The sequence below is a fragment of the Dendrobates tinctorius genome, unplaced genomic scaffold, assembly GCF_039654945.1.
Source record: "Dendrobates tinctorius isolate UK_male_01 unplaced genomic scaffold, ASM3965494v1 ptg000059l, whole genome shotgun sequence".
In the NCBI taxonomy this organism is placed as follows: domain Eukaryota; kingdom Metazoa; phylum Chordata; class Amphibia; order Anura; family Dendrobatidae; genus Dendrobates; species Dendrobates tinctorius.
This window is the reverse complement of record NW_027361727.1, coordinates 23,063,638-23,084,278: the sequence shown is the minus strand read 5'-3', so window position 1 is coordinate 23,084,278 and position 20,641 is coordinate 23,063,638.

The following is a 20,641-nucleotide window of genomic DNA, read 5'->3' as shown; positions in this document are numbered from 1 at the left end:
CGGTCTGTGCGCATCATGATGCGCTGTCTGTGCGGGCCTGCCGGGGGTCTGTGTGGGCCTGCCGGGGGTCTGTACTGGCCTGCCGGGGGTCTGTGCCGGCTGCCGGTGGTCTGTGCGGACTGCCGGGGGTCTGTGCCGGCTGCTGGGGGTCTGTGCGGACTGCCGGGGGTCTGTGCGGGCCTGCCGGGGGTCTGTACGGGCCTGCCGGGGGTCTGTGCCGGCTGCCGGGGGTCTGTGCGGACTGCCGGGGGTCTGTGTGGGCCTGCCGGGGGTTGTGTGTGTGTGCAGGCATCGTCTGATGGGACTACAAATCCCATCGGGCTATGCCTGCTACAATGACAGTGATTGACACATTAGCCAATGATGGGACAGTAGTAGTCCCATCATCCAGCTAATGTGTTGAATATAAAAAAAAAATATATATATATATATATATATATATATATATATATATATATATATACACATACTACATACATACTACATATATACAACATACATACATACTACATACATACTACACATATACTACATTCATACAACATACATATATACTACATATATAGTACATTCATACAACATACATACAACATACATACATACTACATACATACATACTACATACATACAGCATACATACATACTACATAATACATGCATACTACATATATACAACATTCATACAACATACATGCATACTACATACATACTACATATATACTACATTCATACAACATACATATATGCACCATACATACATACATACAACATACTACATACATACTTCATATATACTACATTCATACAGCATACATACATACTACATAATACCTACATACTACATATATACTACATTCATACAACATACATACATAGTACATACTACATACATACAACATGCATACAACATGCTACAGACATACAACATACATACTACATACATACTACATACAACACATTCATACAATACATACATATAGACATACAGTACATATAACATAGAGTACATACTCACCATCACTTGTCACTTTGATCCCCGAAGCCAGTGTCATCTCACTGTGAAAAATATGAAAAAAACAAACAAGCAATATACTCCCTGATCTGCAGAAATCCACGAGTGTCCCATGACGATCTCCTGCACTGCATCACTGAGAGGTTACTATAGTTCACTGGTCTCTCTTTATGGCAAAAGCTGCATGGGAACTTTCTCACACAGCAGTGCCAAAAGTGAGACTAGGGACTATTTTTTTTACAGTGGCGGAGGAATACAGTGTGGAAGGATACCTACCTCCCGTCATTGTATTCCTGGGGCCCCTAGAGAGCGGTCACATCAGCTGATGCTGCTGTTCTCCACGGGAGATCGTCGTGGGACACTCGTGGATTTCTGCGGATCAGGGAATATATAGCTTGTTTGTTATTTTCATATTTTTTATAGATGACACTGGCTTCGGGGATCAAAGTGACAAGTGATGGTGAGTATGTACTCTATGTTATATGTACTGTATGTCTATATGTATGTAATGTATGAATGTATTCTATGTAGCATGTATGTAGTATGTATGTAGTGTGCATTTTGTATGTATGTAGTATGTATGTATGTTGTATGAATATAGTATATATGTAGTATGTATGTAGTATGTAGTATGCATGTATGTTGTATGAATGTAGTATGTATGTAGTATGTATGTAGTATGAATGTAGTATATATGTAGTATGTATGTAGTATGCATGTATGTACATACAGTCATATGTAAAAGTTTGGGCACCCCTATTAATGTTAACCTTTTTTTCTTTATAACAATTTTGGTTTTTGCAACAGGTATTTCAGTTTCATATATCTAATAACTGATGGACTCAGTTATATTTCTGGATTCAAATGAGGTTTATTGTACTAACAGAAAATGTGCAATCTGCATTTAAACAAAATTTGACCGGTGCAAAAGTATGGGCACCCTTATCATTTTCTTGATTTGAACACTCCTAACTACTTTTTACTGACTTCCTGAAGCACTAAATTGGTTTTGTAACCTCATTGAGCTTTGAACTTCATAGTGAGGCGTATCAAATCATGAGAAAAGGTATTTAAAGTGGCCACTTGCAAGTAGTTCTCCTATTTGATTCTCCTATGAAGAGTGGCATCATGGGCTCCTCAAAACAACTCTCAAATGATCTGAAAACAAAGATTATTCAACATAGCTTTTCAGGGGAAGGATACAAAAAGTTGTCTCAGAGATTTAACCTGTCAGTTTCCACTGTGAGGAACATAGTAAGGAAATGGAAGAACACAGGTACAGTTCTTGTTAAGCCCAGAAGTGGCAGGCCAAGAAAAATATCAGAAAGGCAGAGAAGAAGAATGGTGAGAACAGTCAAGGACAATCCACAGACCACCTCCAAAGACCTGCAGCATCATCTTGCTGCAGATAGTGTCACTGTGCATCGGTCAACAATACAGCGCACTTTGCACAAGGAGAAGCTGTATGGGAGAGTGATGCGAAAGAAGCCGTTTCTGCAAGCACGCCACAAACAGAGTCGCCTGAGGTCTGCAAAAGCACATTTGGAAAAGCCAGTTACATTTTGGAAGAAGGTCCTGTGAACTGATGAAACACAGATTGAGTTGTTTGGTCATACAAAAAGGCATTATGCATGCGCTGTATTGTTGACCGATGCACAGTGACACCATCTGCAGCAAGATGATGCTGCAGGTCTTTGGAGGTGGTCTGTGGATTGTCCTTGACTGTTCTCACCATTCTTCTTCTCTGCCTTTCTGATATTTTTCTTGGCCTGCCACTTCTGGGCTTAACAAGAACTGTACCTGTGTTCTTCCATTTCCTTACTATGTTCCTCACAGTGGAAACTGACAGGTTAAATCTCTGAGACAACTTTTTGTATCCTTCCCCTGAAAAGCTATGTTGAATAATCTTTGTTTTCAGATCATTTGAGAGTTGTTTTGAGGAGCCCATGATGCCACTCTTCATAGGAGAATCAAATAGGAGAACTACTTGCAAGTGGCCACTTTAAATACCTTTTCTCATGATTTGATACACCTGGCTATGAAGTTCAAAGCTCAATGAGGTTACAAAACCAATTTAGTGCTTCAGGAAGTCAGTAAAAAGTAGTTAGGAGTGTTCAAATCAAGAAAATGATAAGGGTGCCCATACTTTTGCACCGGTCAAATTTTGTTTAAATGCAGATTGCACATTTTCTGTTAGTACAATAAACCTCATTTGAATCCAGAAATATAACTGAGTCCATCAGTTATTAGATATATGAAACTGAAATAGCTGTTGCAAAAACCAAAATTGTTATAAAGAAAAAAGGTTAACATTAATAGGGGTGCCCAAACTTTTACATATGACTGTATGTTGTATGAATGTAGTATGTATGTAGTATGTATGTAGTATGAATGTAGTATGTATGTAGTATGTAGTATGCATGTATGTATGTTGTATGAATGTAGTATATATGAAGTATGTATGTAGTATGCAGGCCCGGATTGGCCATATAACCAACCGGGCATTTTCCCGCTGGGCCGCTGTCACGTGGGCCGCTGTCACGTGGGCCGCGGGCGGCAGCGCCCGATCACCTGGCCGCTTGCCAGCTGCTGCGGCCACTGTTGCTCCTGCCGCCGGCCCTCTGCGGGCACGGCGGTGATAGTTTCAAGTTCCTCCCGCACTGCAGGGAGATAAGCCGCCACGCCCCCCCGCACCCCATCCTCGCCTCCCATCCTCACCTTAGCATGAGACCCCCTCCCCCCCGCAGCCACTCACAGCGTCGCACTCGCTTGCCTGCTCGCTCTGTTCGCAGGACCTGTGATGAGGTCACAGGAGGGGAGGAGTCAGGGGGTCACATGATCAGGAGCCTTTGTCCAGACCCCCGATCATGTCACCCCTGACACCGCCCCTCCTGTGACCTCATCACAGGTCCTGTGCGCTCAGCCTTGCCTCTATCGTCTGCAAGACTCTGCTTTGCTGTTGTCATGGTGCTGGTTGAGGTAAGTATGTGTGGGGTCAGGATTTACAGTGTGGATGTAGCAGAGCCGTGTGTGTATGAGGTGTACGGAGCGGAGCCGTGTGTACGAGGTGTACAGAGCGGAGCCATGTGTACGAGGTGTACGGAGCGGAGCAGTGTGTACGAGGTGTACGGAGTGGAGCCGTGTGTGTACGAGGTGTACGGAGCGGAGCCGTGTGTGTACGAGGTGTACGGAGCGGAGCCGCATGTGTACGAGGTGTACGGAGCGGAGCCCTGTGTACGAGGTGTACGGAGCGGAGCCGTGTGTACGAGGTGTACGGAGCGGAGCCGTGTGTGTACGAGGTGTACGGAGCGGAGCCGTGTGTACGAGGTGTACGGAGCGGAGCCGCATGTGTACGAGGTGTATGGAGCGGAGCCCTGTGTACGAGGTGTACGGAGCGGAGCCGTGGGTGTACGAGGTGTACGGAGCGGAGCCGCGCGTGTACGAGGTGTACGGAGCGGAGCCACGCGTGTACGAGGTGTACGGAGCGGAGCCGCGCGTGTACGAGGTGTACGGAGCGGAGCCCTGTGTACGAAGTGTACGGAGCGGAGCCGTGGGTGTACGAGGTGTACGGAGCGGAGCCGTGTGTACGAGGTGGACGGAGTGGAGCCGCGCATGTACGAGGTGTACGGAGCGGAGCGGCGCGTGTACGAGGTGTACGGGGAGGAGCCATGTGTACGAGGTGGACGGAGAGGAGCCGCGCGTGTACGAGGTGTACGGAGTGGAGCCGCGCGTGTACGAGGTGTACGGAGTGGAGCCGTGTGTGTACGAGGTGTACGGAGCGGAGCCGCGTGTGTATGGGGTATACGGAGTGGAGCCATATGTGTACGGGATGTACGGAGCGGAGCCAAGTGTGTACAAAGCATACAAAGCGGGCTTTTCCCACGGATACAGGAGTACACGGCGGAGCCCCGAGGAGCATTTTAAAACTCACACATGACGTTCCACCGGAAGTGATGTGCTGGAAGCTGACCGGAAATGAGATAATTTCTTGAGGAGATTGTGACGGAACCAGGAATGCTTTAGATCCATCACCATGTCCTCCTCCGACAGCGCAGACAGCAGGATCGCCTTGGAATCGGGGATGCCGGCCATGTGAGCGGATCATGATATGTCCTGCACTGGGAGGCTCAGGTGGGCACTACAATGGGAGCCGGGCTGCTATAGTATCTTTGTAGAATCTTTCTTTATTTCTTTCCCTCTTTTTCTTTCTTTCTCTGTTCTTTCATTCTCTGTTCTGTCTTTCCCTCATTTTCTTTCTCTCTCTGTTCTTTCTTTCTCTCTCTGTTCTTTCTTTCTCTCTCTAATCTTTCTTTTTTCTCTCTCTGTTCTTTCTTCCCCTCTTTCTTTTTCTTTCCTCTCTTTCTCTCTGTTCTTTCTTTTCTTTACTTCTTTCTTTCTCTCTGTTCTTTCTCTGTCTCTCTCTGTTCTTTCTTTCCCCTCTTTCTTTCTTTCTCTCTCTGTTCTTTCTCTGTCTCTCTCTGTTCTTTCTTTCTCTCTCTGTTCTTTCTCTGTCTCTCACTGTTCTTTCTTTGTCTCTCACTGTTCTTTCTTTCTTTCCCCTTTCTTTCTCGCTCTCTCTGTTTTCTTTTTTCTCTCTCTCTCTGTTTTCTCTCTTCCTTAGTGCCAGTCAGTGTGCCCATAATGCCAGCCACTGTGCCCTCAGTACCAGTCAGTGTGATCAGCAGTGCTAAATGGGTGCGATTAGGTGTGGACATGGGTGTGACTAGTTGTGAAATGGGTGTGGCTGGGCGTGGCCAAAATTTGCAGCGGCGAGCTGCGCGCGCCGCAGTCTTTGTCCATCTTTCCCTTCTTCGAAAGTTGGGAGGTATGATAGGGGTGGCTATGACCAGGGGGTCTGGTTGCCCAATAGAGAGCAGTTCTGCCAGGAATTCTGTAATCATGCATACAAAAGGGGACAGAGCTTTGGGAGGAGTACTGTACCTAAAAGCAATAAATAGGACTGAGCTGAAATACTGGGCACAGCTGTGACTACATGTTATATAATCGTGTTAATCTCCTCTCACTTCTTGTAAACTACAAGTGTACAAAGATATTATATAGTCACCATGTGACTAGTGGGCCTGTGTAACTTCAAATGCCAGGACTGAATTTTAGTCCCAGTCCGGCCCTGGTAGTATGTAGTATGTATGTATGTTGTATGAATGTAATATATATGTAGTATGTACTATGTATGTATGTATGTTGTATGAATGTAGTAAATATGTAGTATGTATTTAGTATGTATGTATGTTGTATGAATGTTGTATATATGTACTATATATGTATGTTGTATGAATGTAGCATATATGTAGTCTGTATGTAGTATGTATGTATTATGTATGTATGTTGTATGAATGTAGTATGTATGTAGTAAAGAATGTAGTATGTATGTATGTTGTATGAATGTTGTATATCTGTAGTATGTATGTAGTATGTAGTATGTATGTATGTTGTATGAATGTTGTATATATGTAGTATGTATGTTGTATGAATGTAGTATATATGAAGTATGTATGTAGTATGTATGTATGTTGTATGAATGTTGTATGAATGTAGTATGTATGTAGTATGTAGTATGCATGTATGTATGTTGTATGAATGTAGTATATATGTAGTATGTAGTATGCATGTATGTATGTTGTATGAATGTAGAATATATGAAGTATGTAGTATGTATGTATGTTGTATGAATGTAGTATATACTGTATGAAGTATGTATGTAGTATGTATGTATGTTGTATGAATGTTGTATATATGTAGTACATATGTAATATGTATGTAGTATGTATATATATATATTTTTTTTTACATTCAACACATTAGCCGGATGATCTGACTACTACTGTCCCACAATTGGCTAATGTGTCAATCACTGTCATTGTAGCAGGCATAGCCCGATGGGACTTGTAGTCCCATCAGACGATGCCTGCACACACACAAAACCCCCAGCAGGCCCGCACAGACCCCCGGCAGTCCGCACAGACCCCCGGGAGCCAGCACAGACCCCCGGCAGGCCCGCACAGACCCCCGGCAGCTGGCACAGACCCCCAGCAAGCCCGTACAGACCCCCGGCAGGCCCGCACAGACCCCCGGCAGGCCCGCACAGACCCCCGGCAGTCCGCACAGACCCCCAGCAGTCCACACAGACCCCCCGGCAGGCCCGTACAGACCCCCGGCAGTCCGCACAGACCCCCGGCAGCCGGCACAGACCCCCACGCAGGCCCATACAGACCCCCGGCAGGCCCACACAGACTCCGCCCGCACACACAGACACGCACAGTGTCTGCCAACGCACTGCCCACACTCTTCGCCCCTCCCGAACAGGATGTGCAAGTAAAGAAATGGGTTTTTTAATTCCGATATTTCTGTCCCATTGACTTGAATGGGACTTCCGGTATCGGAATCGGCGGTACCCGATACTTTTTGGGTATCGGTCCGATCCAATCCGATCCGATACTTCACGGTATCGGATGGTATCGCTCAACACCAGTCTCTACAAGAAATATGGGTGGATCTTTCTCTCTCTATGGGAATTGTAGACATTCCCATTCCTATAGTGCTGAAAGCATACCAGTGAAAAAGGAACCACCCACCTAAAAACAGTTCCAGGACATATTAGACGAGTATGTGCACGCAAAACAGTTTTACCTTGCTTTGGGGGGATAAGAGCAGTAATACTGAGTTTCGTGTAATAGAACAGGTACAGGTTAAGTCTGACTGTAAAGATAAATATTTGCATTCACTGAAAGCAAACGGAGGTCCTGAAAATGGCGAAACACGAGGTTTATGAGAAGGACTCCGAGCTTCTGATTCCAGAATGAGGGGACATGAGGAATAAACTCTTAATCTGATCTTATTGCAGGAAGCGTCTTCCTGGTAACATAACATGTTGCCGATTTACGCAGAGTTCAGTTAACCATGAACACTCCAGGCACTTCAAAGATATCATTGCGCTAAATAATATATACCAGTTACTCCATATTTAATGTGAAGGAATGACTTAACCGACTCTGCTAAGAATCTGCGCTGTATCTCAGCCGTTCCTTCGGGGTTCCCTCCAGCCTGACTCCAATGCAACCACGAGTGACAATTTTAGGAAAGATCTTGGTGTAGCAGAGCTGGATTTCTCCGATGGTACAGAGCTGATTTTGTCATTTCAGAAAGCTTATTGCACAAGGTTGTGCTTCAAGCTTCTGAGCTCCAGCTCAAAACACATGACGGGGTCTGTGATGGTGTGATATGTTATGTGGATATCATTTTTTGTATATTCCTATTTTTAATAATTCCAGTTATTTTCATAGTGTTTTTCTTATTACATTGTAAGTCTACAGCCTCACTGTATCTGTCTCTTGATGACCCCCCTGTAGTGCATTAATCCCTAAGGCCCTTTGTTCTCCTCTGGGGGGCCTGGAAACTGCCCAAACTGGTTTGACTTTCCCTGGACAAGGAAGGGGGTGGGGGGAAGAACAGCAGCTGGACAAGTCAGTTCCTGCTTGGAGAGGATCATGTACAGACAGCACTTCAGAGAGAGAAGGACCCATTTTATCCTCTGGTGCTAGAGTTTTGGAATCTCACTTCCCTGGACATTTTATCCTGATACTGGACTGCATTCTTATTCTGGACTATCTTATCCTTTGTGTGGTGTACTGAATATGGACCTTTTCGTATTTTTGCCTGAATAAAGGTCTTGGAATTGTTCACTCTTCGCTTGCTCTGCTGATTGTGTGATACCAGAGAAGGACCCTGTGACAGGGTCATCTCAAGAAAACCAGAACACCTCTGTCTGCTGGAACACAGCACCGGTGGGTGGCATTGCCAAAGTTTGCTGGTTACACATTGTGGCATCACATAATTAGCTAGCTAGAGCAGTTTTAGGTCGTATTCGTACTTTTCTCTTTTTTATTGTATCAAGAGTCTTTTCCCAGTACTAAAAAGTAGGAAAAACTGCTACTTGCAAAAGTGATTTGAAACCAGCCATTTTTTGGCAACATCACAGCATTATTAGTTATCTCTGGTATTATGATGGATAGATAATAGATAAATAATAGACAGATAATAGTAATAAATAATAGATAGATAATAGATAAATGATAGATAGACAGACACAAAGATTGGATAAATGAAAAATAAGATTGATTGATGTGAGTTAGCATGTAAAACAGTATTCTTAATTAGAAAGGTAATGAATAGTTGTAAAGCCTGCAGAATAATCATAGGTCAGTCACATATTATTCATGAATAGTGTCACGGGGTTACCGTGACAGAAAGGAGCCAGAAGACCGCAGCGTCTGATTTCACCTACTGCTGCACTGGATAGAAGCACTTCACCTTCTTTTTATACGTTGTAAAAAATTTTTGTCAGTACAGGGGTTAATCGTCCATGTTGGGAGCTCTGGGAGTCTTGGCTCTCAGCTGAGCATGGTTAACCACTCCCATCTCCTATATAACCTGGGTCCTGACTGACCCACATTGTCAGAGATAGCATTTGCTGCATGGCTAGGAGGATAGTAGTTGGTGGTTATAAGAGAAGGAGTTTGGTGGATTATCTGTGACTGCTGCTTGGTTTAGTGAGTGTGATAATTCCCTTTCTTCTCCTACTTTGGTTTAACCCCATCCTCTACTCCCTGGTGCATTCCTCTGTTATGTGTTGAACATATTTGTATGTTTGGTATTTTCCATTTCACCTGTTCATGCTACCTTGTTCATCTCATTGGTGGTACACTGCTACTCCCCTCTTCCCTGGGTGGGGGAAGGGTACAGACAAAGGGCAGAATCAGGAGATAAGGCAAGGTACGTGGCCCTGGCATCTTCACCTTCAGAAATAACCTGAGGTAGCGTCAGGGATAGGGAAAAAGCCCATGGTCCCGGGTCACCTGACAACAGAATTGTGACAAATAGTTTAACCGATGTCATGTGCTTAGCTGGAGCATGACATGGCCTTGTCCATGTTGGTATGAGGACTGGGTTATTATCTGTAGTTGACATGTGCTGTGGACATACACCTTGGTAACTCCAGTGTAAAATCTCAGAGCATCAGAACAACAAGGTTCGAAATAACCTGCCAAAAAGGGGCTTACACTGATTATAGCCACCTATCCAAAAGATGATCTCAATCTCGGACTGGCCCACAGGTGAACAGATAAGTCCTCTGGTGCCCCCCATATGAGCAGCAAATGGCACAGTATACTTCATGCACTACATAAAATCAGCATACAGCGTTTCATGCATTATTTTATGGACTCATAGGCTGTAATTATATAAAAGAGCAAAAGCAAACCACTAACTATCCTCCATTCCTGGCCAAAAATATTTGAATGCCATATACTGTACGCTGTAACTCATCGGCATCCCTGCTCCAAGGGCCGGCCCTACTTAGTGGCTGACTCCTGTTTCTGCATGCATGCTCATAAATAAGTTGCACATTATAGTAAATCTTTTCCCACAAAACTATATATTCATTATATTGCTCATTATGGCTCTGGTGATCATGCTGAACTCTTTTTTTTTTGTTATCTGAACTACTCTATTAATGTATATTTTGGGTGATATTAATTGCACCCTTTTCATCTTTCCATGGTAACAAGGTACTAAGAACTTCAATCTATCAGAGTGTTCAAAAGCCTATCCCAGTGACATGCCGCCATATATGACTTATTATTGTAGCGCTGTCACATATGCCGGATCTTTTTTCATCTGTACTATAGTATAAATGCTAATTTTGTGTGGCATTAATTCCACCCCTTGCATCTGTTTTTTCCCTTTATCAAGACTCTAAGCACTTTACTTATCACCCTCTCTAAAATCATGCTATCTGATATTTACACTCAGTAAGGGACAGGAGGGACAGCCGCCGAGGAGCGGGAGTGCCATTCTCCTTCCATCTAGGGTGCCAACCCCCGCTGTAAGGCAGCTTGAAAAATACAGGGGCATCTAGATGAATAATTTCTACACAGAGAATCTTCATTTGGCAATTTAAAGGGAATCTGTCACCCTATTTTTTGGCATATAAGATGCAGCCACCGCCATCAGGGGCTTATCTACAATATTACAGATTTCTGTAGATAAGCCCCCGATGTAACCTGAAAGAGAAGAAAAACGAGTTAAATCATACCATGGGGGCGGTCCGGTCTGAGTCCGATGGGTGTCGCCGTCCGGGTCCGGTGCCTCCCATCTTCTAGCGATGACGTCCTCTTCTTTGCTTCCCATCGCGGCTCCAGCACAGGTGCACTGCTCTGCCCTGTTAAGGGCAGAGTAAAGTACTGCAGTGCGCAGGCGCCGGGAAAGGTCAGAGAGGTCCAGCGTCTGCAAACTGCAGTACTCTGCTCTGCCCTCAACAGGACAGAGCAGTGCACCTGTGCCGGAGTCATGAAAGGAAGCAAAGAAGAGGAGGTCATTGCTAGAAGATTGGAGGTGCCGGACCGCGACACCCATCGGACCCAGACCGGACTGCCCCCCCCGGTAAGTATAATCTAACTCATTTTTCTTATAATTCAGAATTATAGAATGCTGTAGATAAGCCCCTGATGGCGGTGGCAGCAGCTTATATGCCAAAAAATAGGTGACAGATTCCCTTTAACAACGGAACCCTATAAATCTAAAGTGCCATGTATATACTTTTACACTCTGACATTTCTATCTATTGCTGTGTCTTTTTCTTTTTCCCCTGCTCAAGCTAGGGCCAGCAGGGTGAGCCGTCGACGAGCAGGGGCGCCATTGCTCAGGTTCCAGGCTGTTAGGTAGGGTAATTTCAGTTTTTTATAGGATAGACCCTTCCCTATGGTATCTTCTATAGTTGTCTGTATGATACTTTGGTGGTGATATATGTTAATTTCACTTCAATAGTATTTTTTAAGGAAGTAATTAAAAGTTATATTTTAATATCTGTTAAATTTGGGGTTTCTGCGGTGAATCACTATCCTGATGCTCAAGCAACAAATCCATCTCCGCTACATCCATATCAGCTGGAGGTTGGTTTCGTATGACCAAAAGGGATTAATTCCACTGGAAACAGAGAAAAATCAGCATTTCACCCGGGCAGCATCAATCGTGTCATGTCAGATGTCACCTACATGGTCCCAAACCATTAGCTTGATTTTCTTAATAGCCCAGTGTATGAATTACCCTCCATGTCTGCGCCCTCCGGCTCCGCTCCTTTACCGGCTTGGAGCATTTCTGCCCTTTAACATTTGCCGGTGCATAAATAAAATGATTAGACGAAAGCAGTTTGCATTTTGGGGCAGAGGGCGCCAACCCGGCCCCAAGAAGGCTGATGCTTGAAGCTACCGGAGAGAGCGGCTGGCGCTCCTCGCACGGCAGCTGGAGGCGTTGATAAAACATCAGACGGAGCTGACAGGGGCGGTAATTGACAGCTATTTGTAATGCAGAGCAATGTGCAAAAATCTGGAGAAATTCCATCATTATTATGAGCGTTATCTCCTCCTTCAATCCTCGCCCTATTAAACTACGTCGGGATCATAAATCAATCTGCGCCACTGAGGACAGATATACAGCAGCGTAAATCTCAGCTCTCCATGGCCTGCAGTATAATTTATCTTTTGATTTAAGGCATTGATACACAGTCTCCATCAGGAGGCCTGTAAATAATACTTGTGTGCTACGGCATCGAATTAGGTCAAATTGACTCTTCTTTCTTCTACAAAGAAGTTCTGCAGCAGCTTGGATATGTATAATGCGGTACTTTGTCCTAGGTGCTACAGAACCTTCTAATACTAGGGTTTATTAGGAGGGAAAAGAGGAGATTGGAAGGAAAGGGAAGGGTGGATGAGAATGAATAAGGAATGGAGGAGAGGGAGAGATGAAAGGAGAGGAAAAGAAGAAAGGGACAAAAGAGAGAATAGCAAAGGAAGCAGAAGAAAAGGAAAGGAAATATAATAGGAGGGATTAAAAAAGAGGAAAATTAAGAATAACAGACAAGAAAGAAATTAAGATCAAAGAAGGGAATTGGAAGGAAACGGCAGAAGAAAAAGGAAGGAAATGCAGTGGAAAGGATTGGAAGAAGAGGAAAAGAAGGAAGGGGAAATGGAAAAGTGGAAAATACAGTTAGGTCCATATATATTTGGACAGAGACAACATTTTTCTCATTTTGGTTCTAGACATTACCACAATGAATTTTAAACAAAACAATTCAGATGCAGTTGAAGTTCAGACTTTCAGCTTTCATTTGAGGGTATCAACATTAACATTGGATGAAGGGTTTAGGAGTTTTAGCTCCTTAACATGTGCCACCCTGTTTTTAAAGGGACCAAAAGTAATTGGACAATTGACTCCAAAGCTATTTCATGGACAGGTGTTGGCAATCCCTTCATTATGTCTCTCAATTAAGCAGATAAAAGGCCTGGAGTTGATTTGAGGTGTGGTGCTTGCATTTGGAAGGTTTTGCTGTCAAGGAAATATGTGGTCATAGGAGCTCTCCATGCAGGTGAAACAAGCCATCCTTAAGCTGCAAAAACAGAAAAAACCCATCCGAGAAATTGCTACAACATTAGGAGTGGCAAAATCTACAGTTTTGTACATCCTGAGAAAGAAAGAAAGCACTGGTGAACTCATCAATGCAAAAGACCTGAGCGCCCACGGAAGACAACAGTGGTGGATGATCGCAGAATAATCTCCATGGTGAAGAGAAACCCCTTCACAACAGCCAACCAAGTGACCAACACTCTCCAGGAGGTAGGCGTATCAATATCCAAATCTACCATAAAGAGAAGACTGCATGAAAGTAAATACAGAGGGTTCACTGCACGGTGCAAGCCACTCATAAGCATCAAGAATCAAAAGGCTAGACTGGACTTTGCTGAAAAACATCTAAAAAAGCCAGCACAGTTCTGGAAGAACATTCTTTGGACAGATGAAACCAAGATCAACCTCTACAAGAATGATGGAAAGAGAAAAGTATGGCGAAGGCGTGGTACAGCTCATGATCCAAAGCATACCACATCATCTGTAAAACACGGCGGAGGCAGTGTGATGGCTTGGGCATGCATGGCTGCCAGTGGCACTGGGTCACTAGTGTTTATTGATGATGTGACACAGGAGAAAGGAGCCGAATGAATTCTGAGGTATTCAGAGCCATACTGTGTGCTCAGATCCAGCCAAATGCAGCCAAACTGATTGGTCGTCGCTTCATACTACAGATGGGCAATGACCCAAAACATAAAGCCAAAGCAACCCAGGAGTTTATTAAAGCAAAGAAGTGGAATATTCTTGAATGGCCAAGTCAGTCACCTGATCTCAACCCAATTGAGCATGCATTTCACTTGTTAAAGACTAAACTTCAGACAGAAAGGCCCACAAACAAACAGCAACTGAAAACCACCACAGTGAAGGCCTGGCAGAGCATCAAAAAGGAGGAAACACAGTGTCTGGTGATGTCCATGAGTTCAAGACTTCAGGCAGTCATTGCCAACAAACCAACCACATTTCAACCAAGTACTAGAAATGAACATTTTATTTACTATTATTTAATCTGTCCAATTACTTTTGGTCCCTTTATAAACATGGTGGCACATGTTAAGGAGCTGAAACTCCTAAACCCTTCATCCAATGTTAATGTGGATCCCCTCAAATGAAAGCTGAAAGTCTGAACTTCAACTGCATCTGAATTGTTTTGTTTAAAATTCGCTGTGGTAATGTCTAGAACGAAAATTAGAAAAATGTTGTCTCTGTCCAAATATATGTGGACCTAACTGTAAGAGAGGGTGAGATAAAAGGAGAAGAGAGAGGGAAGGAGAAGAGATGAGACGAGAAAAGAAGAGAGTAACGAAGGCAGAAAAAAGGAAAGGACATACAGTAAAAGGGATTGAAAGAAGAGGAGAGGAAGGAAAGGAAAAAGATGGAAAGAAGAGGAGGAGAACCGAGAGTAAAGGGGAAGAAAGAAGACAAGATAATAGAATGGAGAGAAGGCAGAAGAAAATGGAAGGAAATATAGTGAAAAGGACTGGAAGAAGAGGAGAGTAAGGAAGGGGAAACGGAAAAGTGGAAAGGAGAAGAGAGAGGGGAGAAGTAGAGACAAGAGGAGAAGAGAGCAGAGAAGGCAGAAAAAATACAGTAAAAAAGATTGAAAGAAGAGAGGAAGGAAGGGGGAAGAAGGAAATGAAAAAGAAGGAAAGAGAGGAGAAGAAGAAGTGAGAGTAAAGGGGAAGAAAGAAGACAAGATAACAGAATGGAGAGAAGAAGGTAGAAGAAAAGGGAAGGAAATATAGTGAAAAGGATTGAAAGAAGAGGAAGGAAGGAGGGGGACAGAAGGAAATAAAAGAGAAGGAAAGGGAAGAGGAGGGGAAATGATACAGAGGAGGTGTGGAGATGGGCAGAGTAAGGAATGGTGGGGATGGGCAGGAGGAGAGCAGAAAAAGAAAATGCAGAAGAAAGTGAATGGAATAGAATTTGATGAAGAGATGGAAGAGGAGAAGAATAAGAGATCTAGATGGAAGAGTAGTAAAAGATAAGGGCAAGACAAAAGGAGAAGAAGAGAGGAAAAGGGAAAAAGGAAGGAGAAGCGAGAAGGAGGGAGGAGAAAGGAATTCAATTACAATATAAGATGGGAGAGAAAAATGGAGGGAAATAAAGGAGATTGGAAGATAAGACAGTGGGAAGAAGGGAACATCAGAGAAATGAAGGGAAGGAAAGTAAAGGAAAGAGTAAAAATGGTGGGAAAAGAGAAGACTAAAGAGGAAATGAGAGGTTGAGAAGAAAGGAGAAAAGAGGAAAAGTGTGGAGAAAGGAAAAGGAAAATCAATAGTAAATGAAAAGGAATTAGAAGGGAAGGGAAGAAAAATCAAGGAGGGAAAGTGACGGTAAAAAAGAGAAGAGAAAAGAAAAAGGAGTATGAATGGAAAGAAATTAAAAGAGGGGAACAAAAGGGAAGAGAGATGAGTGGAGAAAGGAACTGAGGTTTAGGGAAAATAATAGAGGAAAAGGGAGAAGTGAGGCAGAGGTTCGTAATAAGTATGGAAGAGAACAAAAGGGAGGAGAAGGCAAGAGGGGACAAAGCTCTTCCTCACACAATAATAAATGATTGAGATTGCACTAGTCGGAGGATATACTGAACCAAGGAAAATAAGATCAAATAGTTTCTAATGAAAATTTCAGGCTGACACCGCACGTTCTAATATTCACATAAACCATCCCATTGTTGGTCTTCATCATTTTCCTGTCGATTTCTCTGACTCGGAGATGATCCTAATTAATTTATTATAATTTTTATTTTATCACTCCCACAATCAGGCCAATTATATCGATTCGTTTTAAAGAGAACCTGCCACATTGTAACTGCAGTGTGGGGAGCGGGTTATAGAGCAGGACACGCTCAGCGGATCCATAAGGAGTTTTGTGGGAAAAGATTCAGTACAACTTTATGGAAATTCCTGCGTGATCAGAGTTTAGGAGTCCAGAGGGCAGACATAATTAGTGACAGGCTTTTACTATGCATGTGTACATAGAGCTAACGGTCAATCGCTGCTTAGGACCGCCCACTGGACTCCTAACTCCATGAAGAGCAAGGATGTAAGAGACTGCCCATAAACTACACAGCATTTCCAAGCTGGCAGGTTCTCATGATATGGACACCATTGGGGCCATTTGTTTTGTGTTTTTAATGAAATGCATACAGTTTGGATTTCAAATTATTTTTGCAATTCGATTTAATTGAAAATTTTGCACTATTTAGAGTCCGTCAATGAGTTAATTCCGCTGGGAGTTTGAAACTCTTTTATCTGTCTTTTTTTGACCTCCTTTGTACTGATTCATGACCTTTGGCCACATTGAAGTTCAGCTCAATTATGATGTGTCCATAAATCATCTGAGAGGAACTCAGAAAAAGACAGTGAAAAGAGTATCAAACTCCCCATAAGAATGAGCTCACTGACAGTTTCTCAGTTACATCATTCTTCAGCCAACAATGTGCAGAGAAGCAAACATCCTCTACGAACACTTTCAAGTTGCATTTAAAAATGTTGTCTTTTTCAGCAAATCTTCATGTGCTGAACTCACCATCCCCTGGTTCGTTAATGAATCTCTGCTGCTGCTCCTGGTGTCTGTTGTCACATTAAAAACGCTGCAGCCAATCGGTGAGCTCAATGGCTTTACCAGTGTAGATGGAGCACCCTGCTTAGAGCTGCTGATCTCACTGATTGGCTGCAGCACTAATCTCAAACGCCAAAAGCAGCAGCGCAGCCTCGTCGGCAAGCCTGGAAACAGTAAGGGTATGTTTCCACGGTCAGTAAACGCTGCAGGTTTGACGCTGCGTTCATCCACAGAGTCAAAACCAACGGCATCTGGATGGGATAGCTGACCATGAGAAATAGATTGTAGGTGACCGCCGGAGATCTCTGGTGGTCATCTACAAGCTCTACTATGTCTGGATGTCATGCATCCAGATGTAGCAGAGCAGGACTCGTCGTGGGACACTTGTTATTAATTGGACTACGTCGGAACAGGACGTATTTGTGTTTGTTTGTTTTTTTTTCAGGAGATCGAGGGCGTCGCATGGATTAGGAGTATAATAAAATGGGAAAACTGTGTGCTGTTTTATTTCATAAAAATACTTTATTCTTATTATGTCTGTTTATTTAACCCTTTACAAACATTAGGATTAGTTATGGATAGGTGTCTTATTGATACCTCTCCATTACTAACCGGGCTTGATGTCACCTTAAAATACAAGGGTGACATTAACCTCTTATTACCCCATATGCCACCACTACACGGCAGTGGGAAGAGAGAGGGTCACCGGAATTCGCGCATCTTAGAGCCGCGCCATATTTGGCGCGGCTGAGAGCTGGTGTTTGTAGCCAGGGAGTGGCCAATATCCATGGCCCCTTCCTAGGCTATGAATATCAGCCCACAGCTGTCTGCATAGCCTTTCTGGCTATTAATTATAGGGGGACCCACACCATTTTTTTGGGGCATCCTTATTTCAATAGCCAATAAAGGCTATGCAGACAGCTGTGGGCTGATATTCTTTGCTTGGGAAGATCCATGGATATTACCCGCTTCCCAGGCTATAAACATTGGCCCCCAGTTGATGGCCCTGGCTCAGAAAATTGCGCAGAAGCGCACGCCATATTTTTGTAAAAATTAAACAGATATTGCATTTAAGGCTGGGGTCACACTTGCAAGAAACTCGCACAAGTCTTGCACCTCAATACCAAGCACTGCCACCGGCACTCGGACCGGAGCCTTCAGCTGCATAGAAATACATGCAGCCGCACACTCCGGTCCCAAGTGCCGGGTATTGAGGTGTGAGTCTCATGCGAGTTTCATGCAAGTGTGACCCCGGCCCAACGCAGATTTCGTGTATGTGTGTGTGTCTTTATTTAAGAGCGGGATCACACATGCAAGAAACCCGGAAGAGTCTCGCATCTTAATACCCCGCACTGCCGCCGGCACTCGGGAGCGGAAAGTGCGGCTGCATAGAAATACATGCCGGGTATTAAGATGCAAGACTCGTCCGAGTTTCTCACATGTGTGATCCCAGCCTAACTATTTATGTACCATTTTATCATGTTTATTACTAAACATTGGGCTTAGTGTTATCTATAGATATATCTATCTATAGATCTATCTATCTAACTAAATATCTATAGATATATCTGTTTATCTATCTATCTATAGATATATCTATCTAATTATGTATAGATATATCTATCTAATTATCTATAGATACTGTATATCTATCTATAGATAGATATGTCTAGAGATAGATAGTTTTATCGATAGATAGATAGATAGATAGATAGATAGATAGATAGATAGATAGATAGTGGTATACCTGGTATGGCTTTTTTCTCCCTGGTTGGTGGACCTTGTAGTTGATGACACTCTACTATTTGACCACCTCGTATGGCCTTTGCCACTTGGCCAGGAACTTACTTTCCACTGTGGGGATCAACACCGACACCCGGTCTCCAGGGCGTAACTGTCTGTCCTACTACTGATTGTAGACCCTTGCCTGGGCCTCTTGTGCTTGGAGGAGGCTCTCCCTCACAATTGGCATCATACTCGTGATACTGTCCTGCATCTGGGCCACATGTTCGATTACACTTCGGTGGAGTGTTACCTCCGCTTCCCAGGTCTCCTTTACAATGTCCAGAAGTCCTTGAGGGTGCCATGCATATGACAGCTAGAACAGCGAGAACCCCGTAGATGCCTGAGGGACTTCTCTAATGGAGAAGGTATGGTAACAGGCAATCCCAGTCCTGGCCATCCTTTTCCACAACCTTCTTCAGCATAGACTTCAAGGTCTTGTTGAACCTTTCCACGAGGCTATCTGCCGGCCGATGGTAAACAGATGTGGGTCGCCCTCCCAGGGCTGTGGGGTACTCGGTACCGGGCCGGCGTCGGCGGAATGTGTCACAGCAGCGGTGACCCGGTCCGTGGCCCTGGGCGCCCAATTAATAGGGGAAGTTTGAATGGTGGAATGTAGTTAATGGAATAGTTTGTGACTCCACCTGTGGTGTTCGGCAAGTGAGATGTTAAGCCGACGCTGCATGCAGATCCTCTGGGACTGGTGGTGTGGTGCAACCAAGATGGTGTAGCTCCCCACAGGTGGAGCTGTAGTCCCAGGGCAGTGTAGATGTAGGGGTGGAGGAGAGGCACAGGCGGTGTAGAAGCTGGTACCCTGATGTAGTGGTACAGGGTGTGTTCGCGCAGGAATAATTGGAGGACACCAGGGCATGTAGTTCCAAAGCTTTAGTCACAGTAAAGTAGAATTTTGGATAACTAGAGGCGGAAGACCTGTGAAGACTCAGACATCAAGGTTAGATTTCAGAAAGGCAGATTTTAAAGGATTCAGAAAGAGAATTGGAGGGATCCAATGGCTGGATATCCTTAAAGACAAAAATGTCCAGGAAGGATGGGAAATCTTGAAAAATGAAATTCTCAAAGCACAGTTGTTAACAATTCCGAAAAGAGGAAAGAATAGGAAGCATTTAAGGAAACCAGGATGGATGAACACAGAACTTAAGCACATGCTAAAAAGGAAGAAAAAAATGTTTATAAAATGGAAAGAGGGAGGCATATCTAAAGAAGAATATAATGCTGTCTGCAGAACCTGCAGGGCACAAATCAGATTATCTAAAGCTGAAAATGAATTGAGGCTTGCAAGAGATGTCAAAAGCAATAATAAAGGATTTTGGGGATATGTCAAAAGTAAAAGAAAAGTCAAAGATGCTATAGGATTTTTACAGGATGAAAATGATGAAATGGTAAGACAGGATGTTGAGAAGGCTGAACTTTTAAATTCCTATTTTGCATCTGTTTTCTCTCAGAAAGGAAATGTAACATCAACTGTTATTCACTGTCCTATTAAGGGAATAGAAGAATCCAGGATATCTATAAACAGAAAGATAGTGAGGAAACACTTAGCTAACCTAAATGAATTCAAGTCTCCAGGTCCAGATGAATTACACCCCAGAGTACTGAAGGAGATAGCAGAAGAAATTTTTGAACCCCTCTCCATAATCTTTGAAAATTCTTGGAGAACAGGAGAAGTGCCAGAAGACTGGAGAAGAGCAAATGTTGTTCCTATCTTCAAAAAGGGGAAGAAGGTGGACCCAGGCAACTATAGGCCGGTGAGTCTGACTTCTATACCAGGAAAGATCTTTGAACAAATTA